The following is a 12155-nucleotide window of genomic DNA, read 5'->3' on the forward strand; positions in this document are numbered from 1 at the left end:
TCATAGCAAAAGACATTTCTTTCTTAATAACTTTTTGCGGTCTAACAACAGCAACTGAACCATGAGATGCTTTAGAAGAAAGAAACGTCCTCAAAGTATCTAGTGAAACAGGTCACGGTTTATTCTAAAAACAAAATACCAAAATGAATAAATTATATTTTACATATACAAATATAATATCTTTTATTTTTCAGATTAAATTTTTATATTTTGGTTACCAGAATGTCATAATTGATAAATGTAGGTCAGTGAGAATATCTTTAAATATCATTGTATTAAATAATGTGACCCAGTCGTGTTCCTGACAGGTTTTGAGAGATTTATCTTCCCGTTATTATATACGCTGCATCTGTTCACCCATACTGTATAAAAAGCATGTCAAGCATAAGCTGATTCACAGAACTAGTAGGTGGTTTTGCTGTGCTAAAAGAAGAGAGCTGCCGTACAAGAACATGACCATTGTTCTACTGACACATCACCATGGTTACTCTTGGGTAGTGTCCTACTCGCTTGCCTGAAGGGAAAAGCCCACCTCTCTTCCCAACTGTATCAGGGTCAAACAAAAATAGGCACAACTTATGGAAATGGCTTTCAGGATAAAAGTCATCTTTTAGCTGGTGGAAAATGAGGTCTGTTGTTGGCTATTTAAGTGTATTTAAACTGCGCTGTTCTTCGGCTCTCAAAATGACGCCTTTCAAAAAATGGGCGGCGTTATAATGACTCTCATGAAATTTTCATTATGAGCACAGCCCATGAGAGCTGCATGATTGGGGTATTTCATTGGTGACAGGATAAAAATAAATGCGAAGACGCCGTATTCAAGGGGCATTTCAGGACACTTCCCACTTCTAAAGCAGTTTTTAATTATAGGTCAGTGAAAAATGCTGTAATAGGCAAGGGCCACTCTGGAATGAATGGATTTGTCAGGGCTGCTGTGCCTGTTAATTGATTGTAAACAATGCATTTGTACTGGACAGGAAATGCCCTCCTTGAAGGAAAATAAGTAGGCAGTGTGTGGGATTAGCATTGAGCTCAACATTACAGACTCGAATACCGAATACCGGCTCAAACCGAGGGAGTAGAGCTTTTCTACAGCTCCAGACATTTGTCCTCATGCAAATGGTGTCTGATTCATCTTTTGCTCCTTGTTAATTTTTTTATTTTTTTGATGAACATACATATCAAAGGGTATCGTAGATCTTTTATTTTTGACAGTGTGAAATACTGAGGGATTAGTCAAAAGCCTTAGATCATGCATTCTGTAAGAAAGGTAAAGACGTTGGCTTAATTGCACTGAATGTGTGTTTTATAAACATTTATAGACAATTAAAAGTTAGGGAAATTTTAAATCATTAATGTTTAACAATCTTTTGTTGTGCTTTAAATACTTTGATACAGTATGTATAGAAACTGATTATATTTCTAACTGCAGTGTGTTGTATGATATTGCATTTAAATTATTTTTAACTGCATCATTATTTAATTTTTTTTTTTACCATAAATGCTTATTAGTAAATGCTTTATTTCCTGCTAACAGTGGAAACTTAAAATATGCTGTAATGTTTTGCTCACACATGTAAGAGCAATAAATCATTTTTTTACACTAATCTCACGGTAATTTGTATTTTTTACTAGATGTAATTCGTACGGATGACCTCACCTAACACACTCCTGAACTTACCCCTTACAGAAAACATGACAAATCAGGATTTATAGTGCAAAAACATTTATGAGCGTGTGTGTTATCTGGACTGAAACCCATAATTGCATGATTATAAATCATAATATGCACTGCCATCTGAGCTACACAAAACCTGAATTGTGACGCGGATGAAAAACTACAAAACATTAATATGATTAAATTAAATGTCATATTGCTTACAGGGTAGTGTTGTAGCGTATTCTCTGATGGGTTGTATAATTCTGGGATTTGTACAAATGACCTAAACAGGCATATTAGTTGGAGTACAGGTTGACATGCTATGGGTAGGTAGAATGCATCACTATTGAGTTCCTAAGAATAATTTATAAATGTTTTCAGTTACTGTAAAATCAGTTGTTTTACATGATAAGTGGTGTACAATTGGGACACAGTGCATGAATTCATTCTGAAATAATAAAGTTAGTAATGGATTATATACATTTTTCATGCAGTCATTTTACTGCTAAAATGGTATGAACAACTCCCCATAGTATTCCAGCCTTCCTGACCATGCATCAATTGGAATAAGATGTAATGAGTTAAAATCAAATAATTTCAGCACATATGACCTGGCCATTCATCTTCTCATTTGCTTACATCCAAGTGAAAATGAAGAAACAATGAATCATACGAGCCAGACAAGATGCGTTCATGGAAGCTCTAGGATGCAGCATAAGTACTATATACAATGCATCACAACAATAGATCGATAATGTACTGTAGCACACACTGTTGCCAAGTGACGGTGATAAAATGCGGGTAAACAGTTTCTTGTTACATGCTATGAATGTGTTCCTCTTCAGTACGGACCCACTCCCTTGGGAAAATCAGCCCCTTCTGGGCTTCATTTTAAAAAAATGCTTTCACTATATTTAGACAAGCTCTTAAGAAGATTTCCATCCTCGTTGTGTTTTCTGCATGCAAGTCATGCATTCACTTTTTCTTTTCCCATCACTATATTACCTTTTGTAACCTTTTTTACAGATAAGTTTTCCTAAAACAATTACAGAAAGGCGTAATTGATATTTGGTCCCTTGGCATGGTTGGTGATTCAATATTAACATGCTTATTTTGCCACGTGCTTTAATCCGTTCATCCCAGCATTTGGCGCTAATAGACTTTGTTGGTCTCATCACGAAAACAGACCCTTGTTAAAACTACATCTAATAGTTGTGAATCACCAACATTGCTTCTGACACAGGTCACCTCCTATAGCTTCTACATCGTGTGTGCCTTGTCATAAATTCATTTAATAAGCCAGGCTAAGCTACCTGATAAAAGCTTTTGTATTCATTAGGAATGCATTATGGATATGCATCTGCATGGATTACATTTAGATTAAGCTAGATAAATAGGCTCTATGCACTTGAGGACGTATTCATGTCTCTCTAAAACAACTCGATGCATGCGAAGTGTGAATTGCCTGAAATACTCTTATACACTAAGGAGCGTCCATCGACTACCTGACATTTCTTCTATAAACAAACCACTGTGATATTGACGTCCACAGAATGTATGAGTGCACTTTGCCCTCCAGTGGAGAACTGGATGTACGACACTGTTCGAGTCCAGCTATCTGCCCTGCTGGTTACATATTGTCATTTTAGTGCTATCTCAAGCATGTGCGATGCACCTCTGCAGTCAGTGATTAGGCTTGAGTCATGAAATGGTAGAAAGGTTCGCTAATGTTGCTAAAATGACTGATATACACAATCGGTTCCTCGGCCTTCAGCTAATGATTGTTGGCATGTGTGCGCGCGGATGTGTAGAAGCTCTTGGGCCCTAGCTCCCTCTCTCTAGGGGGTTAGGAGTAATGGCGCACAGCAGTGAAATCTAATAACAGCTGTGAAGAAATTAGCTGGGGTCCATGGCCCCACATGCTGCTATATAGCGATTTAATCTCGCTTCAAAATCCACTTCTATGAAGATTAAATAGGCTCTGTTTGCATGGTGGATAAAGATATGGCTTGGATCATTAGAGTCTGGTCTGATCCTAAAATAACATTCTGTCACTGATTTAAAGGATATGATTCTGCTTACATTTGCATGCAGAATAACCAGTGTTTGCAGGATGGAAACTAGCATGTTGCTTACCATGATACCTTATTTTAAAGCATACCTTATTCTTAACTATTATTTAAAACAACAGGTGAAACAGTACAGTCACAAAAAAAAAGGTACAGAAGATTTCACTACCCCTAAAGGGCATATGTTTATACCTTAAATGTAAATGTTAGCAACCAAAGTGCATATATTAATATGTACCTAAATACATATTAGTACACTTTGAAAGGTTAGCACCCCTGTGACTTTTTTTTTTTTTCGTATAGAGCGTATGCAGCTAACGTTTTCTGAGAATGGAACTGCAAGATTAATGTCTCATAACCTGCCTAGTTGCAAAGCAGCATTTTAATTCTAAATTCAGCTTTGCACAAGTAAAAGTCATAAAAAAAATTACAAAGATCATTTTTTCTCAATTTTATTAACTCTCATGTCCCAAAAAACTGATATAAAAATATCCTACCAAGAAAATACGAACTGATTTTTGTCAGTTGGTAAATTACAGGTCATAGATGGATCAATCCATAATGATGTCCTCTTGGGCAGACAGGAAGATTCTGTTTCCATTTGTGGACAGACATTTCTGTTTGCTTGATCGTTACCCTTTTTTGTGTAAAAATGTCAAATCTCACACTAGCAATTGTATGGCATGCCACAAGGCTCTGTTTTATTTGTACATGTTTACATTATGAGATTTTTTTAGAAAACATTACAACAACACTAATTTTCTTTATTATGATGATGACTTCAGATTTATATTTTCCCCAGTCTAGATGACATTTCTCAATTTTCCAGGCTAGTGGAGTGTATTAATGACAATGAAAGCATTGAAATACCGATTTCCTACAACTAAATTTTGACAAAGCAAAAGTATTGTTCATTAGACCAAAACATATCATGGTAAACTGTTACACTTGATGACAATCTACATAGATAACGTCATCAGACCTGAGTGTCAAGCATGACAGCAATGTGTTTTTGCGAAAAAACATTTTCCAGTGTTTTCTTCCACATTAGTAATATTAGTAAAAAGTTACAAAACATATTCACTTTTTCTTTCTGGTACAGAAAAGTGCATGTATTCATGACCTTATAGATTATTGTAATGTTAATTTTTTTCATCTTTTTTGCCAGGCATACAACAAAATGTATTCTCAGTAATTTATTTTAGCACAAAAATACATAAATAAATCACTCGCACTAACATTGTCTCGTTTGTTTTCTTCTAGTCTCCTTTGGGATAACCACCCCACATCATCTGTGTTGCTGAGCGATGCTAGCTGCCAAATGCAGTCTATGCGGGACAGTCAGCAAAGGATGCTTCAGTAACCATGGCGCTGCCTGTATCGCTACCGGTCGTTTTGAGATGGTATTTAAAGACTACAATTTGTCAACACACTTCTGACACTAGACAGGCACAAAGGATGCTTCACAGACAACTGCTTGCATCTTTGCCAGACATTGTAGGATGGGAAAAGACTATAATGTGCCAACCAGCCAATACTGGCAGCCAAGGCAAGATGCACTTTAATGACCACATCTCTAACAGTTGATTTAAGCTATAGAAAAGCATTAAAGAAATTAATAAATATATGATTTATACGGACTGTGCTGTGTCACAATCTCTACCTGGAGTGCCTGTGAGCTTTGCTAGAGAGCACTCCATTCCAGACTCTTGCCAGTTTACTCCAGACTGTCATACTCTAACAGACTACATTCCCCATAATCCCTCACCTGGACTCTTCACTGATTGCATTCATCTGTATCTCATCACTTCATCAGTCTCACACTATAAAAGTCTGGTTTACACTCTTTTTTCTTCTTACTTGTAGTCTGACTTGTTGTTTACATTTCTGAGCATAGTTTCCATAGTTTCATTTTTTCTTGTGGTTTTGACTTTGGACTGTTATCTTGTTCCTTTTGATCGCTTGCTGCCTGCCCTGATCCTGGCCGTTTTTTTTGTTTTTTTTTACTGCAATTAAAGTGCATTTAGAGGATGTAAAACAATAACAATAATAACTAAGGTTTTAGAACTGCTTAAGTTCTGTTGTATTTGATGTTGTAAAAAGTTATAATCTCCCTAATTGACAGACTATAACAAGAGTGGTCATTACCGTTTTAAGAGGACTTAAATTGGGGGATGGAAAAAATTAATAATGATATGGGCTACAGTGATTATTCACCTTAAAAAAAGCTATGATTCATTTAAATGTGAGCTCTAAATATTTAAATGATGCAGCACTGTGCACATTCTACCAGTTTGTAGTTTACAGCATTTACAAACAATGAATTATGCATTTCTTCCAGGCTATTTTTAGGATCTGCTGATTAATTTTGACTATGGTTTTACTATATTTTCTTCATGCATTTCAGACTTGCAGAATTGCAGACCAGGACGGCATTAAATCGGTTTTCTGGTTATTAATGGTATTTTGCTTACACGGTAAACTCATTTATTGTGGCATTTCACAATAAATTCTTGTTTCTCACACAGGAAGGACAAACACAAAAAAACACATTCAGTAAATATATTACACTTGTATCAACACAGCAATGTGTACATAAAAATACTATTGTCACCAAGCCAGCAGAGGGAGCCCTTACCTCTGGATGATCTGTGATCACTCCTCTGCTGCTGCTTCCTGTTGAAAGACTATAAATTCTGAAGCATGCCCCTCACCTGCAGGTTGCATTGTTTGATTGTTGATTGATTGTTGTTCCTAGTTAGCCTAGCCTTGTGGTTCCCGAGTCATAGATTCCTGTCTTTTGATACTCCGATTGTTTGCTGCCTGACCCGACCTCTGCCTGTTTTTTGGACTCTGTTGTTGCCTTGCCTCTTATACTCCTGTTTGCTGTGTTTCGATTTCTGCCTGCTTTGACCATGCCTTCAGCCAATAAAAGCCTGCGAATGGATCCGCACGCCTCAGACCTCTCATTTGTTACAACTTTAGGCGGAGCTGGGTGAGTTTTATTTAGAGTGTGTTTAAAGTAAGGTCCAGTTTAAACATGTAAATTTCAGTATGTGGTGTATGCTTGGGAATAATCATACTGGACCTAAAACACTTCAAAATATTTCTTTCCCACGTAAAAAGAGGTCTCTTGGCTCAATCAACTTTGCCCCAGTGTATCTCGATGTATCTGCCATCCACACGTCAAAGCAGAGCAGAATCAGTTACACACACAGCCCTGAAGAATGTTGATTAATCCATTCAGATAACACACAGAACTTAGTTTATACAGTCATGTGATATGAGAACATTAAATGGCTGAAGGCTGAAAACAGCCATAAACTGCATGACGAGGTAAACTGGTAAAAAATGCAATGAGTTTACTATTAAGAATTCAGTGATATCTATTATATGTTTCTGTCCTGTGTGTTTATGTATTTATTTTAATTTAAGGCCCTATAACCTTGCAAAACATTCATGAGAAACTTGTGGACTGGATCGGCCGGATTTGTCCTGGACACAAATGGGTATAATGACATGGGTACCACAAAGTAAACATGGTTTATGAAGACACTTCCTGTGTCTTGTAAAACAGAATGCTTAAAAAATATATCAAACAATGTTTTATGAAATTCAAAAATGCCATTTGTTTTCTGTAAGGGTAGGTTTAGGTTCAGGAGTTGGTGAGGGCAAAGGAAAATACGATTTATATAGTATAAAACCATAAAGAACTTCCATAAACCACAAATGTAAGCGTGTGTGTGATTGGCTACAGCTATGTTCAAAAAGTGCAATGGATCATGGGAAATGCAGTCCAAGGTCAAATGAAACAGTCTGTGTGGTATGAGTGTCAATATAACGGAAGGATGGCCCCTGGTGGCAGCTGGAAGGAAATCCACAGATAGGATTTTTTATCAGAATACAACTAATATTTTAGGAAATACAACTTACAACACCTAAAATAGTCAATCCCCAATTTTCATAAACAAGGCCTATTAAAATTTCAAAGCAAAATTTAAGTTGTTAAAGCAAAGATAATATTTGGTTTAAAAAAAGCAGAAATACAATTAGAATTAGAATTACTATGTTAAAACAATCCTTGATCGTAAGAGGGGTAAGTTACTAGCTAGACTTACCCAAGGGTAGGCATTCCTACCATTTTAACAAACTTGTAACATTAAACTGTTTAAAAGCCAACATTGTGCTTTGACAGTATAGCCTCATATTATCTCCCTGAAGTCCTTATACATAAAAATGTAACATAAAAGAAAAACTGAATATGTAGTTACCAAACGTGCCATGGGTCTTTTTCCATTACAGGCTGAGATAAATGGAAAAATCTTTAAATATATGTGATCACATCACAATTTTTTTAATGCTGCCTAGAAACAAAGGGATTGCTCAACATCCAAGAAGCTCAACCAGCTCTCTTTGTGTTAAAAGGATAGTTCACCCCAAAAATGAAACTTCTGTCATTAATTATTCACCCTCATGTTGTTCCAAACCTTTAAGACCTCTGTTTATCTTTGGAACACAAATAAAGGTATTTTATTAATTCTGAGAGCTAGAATTAAATGACCCGACATGCCCCCTGCTTACATGATCGAGACAACTTGAAAATATTGAGGGAACGAAAAACGTTCATTTCATTGATCTAGTCAGTGGTTCTCAACCTTTTTTAATCCATATTCAGCAGCATTTAGTTCAAAGAACCACTAATCTACAGCTTAAGCTAATAACAAGCAGGCAGGCACACAGTGTGGTGGCCACAAACAGCAGCACAACCAAAAGGATTCACATACAGTACATCATCTCATGTTGAGTTCCCATTTTATATTATAAATTCATTGTTAAGCCTAGATATCAAATGTAAAATGTAAAATCAAAAAAAACGTTTTGGTGTATAAATCATATAGGGGTCATACTAAAACTCTTAAATTCCTATAAATTATATAAATATATATAATCTATACATTTTTTTAATCTCCCTTTGCTCAGATGTGCATGCCATCCTAAATCGAATTTCGGCAGTGACATGCATCAAGTTTATCATGTAAGATAAGTGTTTTTCTTAGCACCGTGAAAAACAAAAGTTATATTCAAATCGTATGCTGTTCTGTGTAAGCAGTTCCCTTTCAAAGCTACTCTCGATGCTGCGCTGAATGCGCTAATGAGAACGTCTTTTGTTCGACCGGTTGTTGAAGCACGTGTGTCAAACACGCCAAAGTTTGGCTTATATAACCTCGGTCAGGTGACGTCCTACCTGATCATGAACACCTGGAGGTTATAAATAGATGTGACGCGGAAACATCCTCAGGTCTTTTGTCTTCAAGGACCGCATTGTGTGTGAGTGTGTGTGTGAAAAAAAAATATATATAAAATATATATAAAAGAAAAAAAAAGAAAAGAAAAGATAATATGACGCATCAAGAAAGGAGATGCTTGCCTCCGTGCCAGAGGCAGCTCTCGATGACGATCACCATAATTTTTGTTTCCCAGTGCTTGGGGAAGAGCACGCGATCCTCCGGGCTCGAGGGCGAGTGCGAGCACTGTGATTGTTTCCAATCAAGGTGCTTCGCGCTCGCTCGCCTTTTAAAGGAGGACCGGTGGATCGCGTGCCGATCCGGCTGAGCCGCGTGAGGCGGACCAGCCCCCTTTCTCTGGCGCTCTCGCCGGATCGCGAAGCCCTCGCGTCCGTTTCTCTATCGCGCCCCAGCGCTTCTTCCTGAACGGACCGAGGAGACTTCATCTCTTGCTACTGGGAAGCGAAAGTTGCCACCACAGAGCGCTCCTCCGCGACAATAAAGCGTGCGAGGCTACTACGAGGTGGTAACTCATGCAGTCGAAAGATTACATCTGGACTGGCCCCGGGAGCGAGAGAACCCCAAGCGCTTCGAAACTAGGCGACAGATTTCTGTCGGGTGGCGCCGGGAGGGGGCCTCAGCGGCGGTCTCTCCTTCTTTGGCGATCTCCACGAGGAGTTGGTGCGCTCGTGGAGTAAGCGTGTTCGTCCCGTGTCTTCGTGCCATCGGCGTCGGTTTATTGCGACTATCGTGGATGCGAGAGGTGAGGCTTACTCGATGATGCCCCAGGTGGAAGAGAGCGGCTTGCGGGCTATCTCTCCCCTGAGACTTCATCGTCCCTAAAGACCGACCCTCCCCACCAAGCCGTGCCGTATGACATCTTCGCTGGTGGGGAAAGCTTTCAGGCAGCGGGTCAGGCTGGTGCTTCCCTGCACACCATGGCGGTCCTGCAGGCGTACCAGGCTGATCTGCTGAAGGACTTGAGCACAGGCGGGTCCATAGATGAAGAGGCGTTTTTAGAGGCTGCGCCGAGCCACAGATCTGTCTCTCCGTGCGACCAAGCAGGCGGCCCGTGCCATCGGCCGTTCTATGGCTGCTATGGTGTCCGCGGAGAGACATCTGTGGCTCAACCTCATGGCATCAGGACAAAGGCCGCGCCATCCTCCTTGATGCCCCTGTCTCGCCTTCCGGCCTATTGGCGACTCAGTTAATGCCGTCGCCACTAGGTTTTCGGGGGCGGCAGCGTATGAGGCGTTCGTGAGGTTTCTTCCCGCCGTGCTCAAGAGTCGGGACCGTCGGCCACCGGTCCCGACCAGGTCCGGTTCCTTTGAGGCGTGAGGCACAGAGGACAGTGTGGCGAGCCGAGCACCCCTCGTAGAGACTGGGGTGCGGCTCGCCGCGCTTCTGATCCGCCTCAAGGAGGGCGGACCTGCGGGCATAATCTCCGCCAAAGAAGAAGTCCTGATGCTGGTGCACTCAGCACCGTGAAGTGCCTCCCCCAGGGAGGGCTTGGTGAAAAGAATTCCAACAGAGAATAAATGCTCCTTCCCGGCACCCTCAGGAAGCCATTGTTCAATCTCCGCCGCCACTGGTGTTTGAGGAACAGCGGTTTCCAACGAAACGTTGGATGTTGATGCGCCTCCTGCCCGCGTTTCAGGGCGCCGAACATCTAACAACCCCCAACAAAACGAAGTGTCAAAGTGAGTGCCCCTTTCAGAGAAGCTGGCAGCGTGGAAGCTTCTGCCAAATATCTCCCCATGGGTCAAAAGACCATAGAAAGAGGCTACAGGATTCAGTTCGCATATCGTCCTCCGGCGTTTCAGCGGCGTGATTTTCACTTCCGTGAAACCGGAACGAGCGCATTGTTGATACAGGAGTTGCAAACTCTGCTGGACAAAGGGCCATAGAACGTGTTCCTCTACCAGACAGACAGTCAGGCTATTACAGCCGGTATTTTCGTTCCCAAGAAAGATGGGGGCTGCGTCGATTTTAGATCTTGAGATTGAACCATCACCTCCAGAACATACAAGTTCAAGATGTTAACAATAAAAATGATTGTTTCTCAAATCCAACAGGCGATTGGTTTGTGACAATCGATCTAAAGACACATATATTTTCACATAGAAATATTGCCACAACACAGGAAGTTCTGAGGTTCGCTTTGAGGCGAAGCTTACCAGTGCTCAGGTTCTTCCTTTCGGCCTAGCATTGTCACCCCGCACGCATACACAAAATGCATGGATGCAGCTTTGGCTCCTTCGACTCAGGGCATCCGCATTCTAAATTACATAGACGACTGGCTGATTCTGGCTCCAGTCTCAAGAGCTGCGCGCCGACATCGGGATGTCGTCCTGGCTCATCTCAGTTGCTGGGGTTGAGACTCAGCGCCAAAAAGCGTTCTCTCCCTGTTCAGAGGACAACATATTTGGGGGTCGTGTGGGATTCGACCACAATGCAGGCACAGCTGTCTCCTGCGCGCTCGATTCCATTCTGACCACCCTAAGAGCATAAAGCTAGGCCAGAAAGTCACTCTTCATCACTTTCAGAGAGTTCTAGGTCTCATGGCAGCTGCTTCACACAGTGATACCTTTGGGCCTCCTGCACATGAGATCGTTTCAGTTGTGGCTCAGAGCCAGGGGATTTCATCAGGGCCAATCCCAGAGGCAAATAAGGAGTTCTGCGTCGAGGAGCTTACGTGCCCTATCTGTATGGTTCAGACCAGGTTTCTGACCTTGGAGGTCCCACTCTGGAAGTCCGTGTTGTGTGTAGCAAGATGCTAACGACAGGCGCATCCCTCACGGGTTGAGGAGGCGGTCTTAGATGGCCGTCAGCCCAAGGGATCTGGAGAGGTCATCTTCTCAGATGGCACATCAATTGCCTCGAGGAAATGAAGGCTGTATTTCTGGCCCTGAAATACTTCCTCCAGCAGTTGAGAGGAGCTACCATGTCCCTAATCTTGGGGTGGACAACACAGCAGTAGTCTCTTATAAATCGCCAGAGCGGACTGCGTGCGCGCCGGCTTGAGAGAGCTAGCGCAGCAGGTTTCTGCTTTGGGCGCAGGACAAGTTCCTGTCCCTCAGGCGATTTATATTCCCAGTCACATGAACAGGGAGCAGACTTGCTGTCCAGACAAGCTGTGAC

The sequence above is a fragment of the Puntigrus tetrazona genome, chromosome 5, assembly GCF_018831695.1.
Source record: "Puntigrus tetrazona isolate hp1 chromosome 5, ASM1883169v1, whole genome shotgun sequence".
NCBI classification, from domain to species: Eukaryota; Metazoa; Chordata; class Actinopteri; order Cypriniformes; family Cyprinidae; genus Puntigrus; species Puntigrus tetrazona.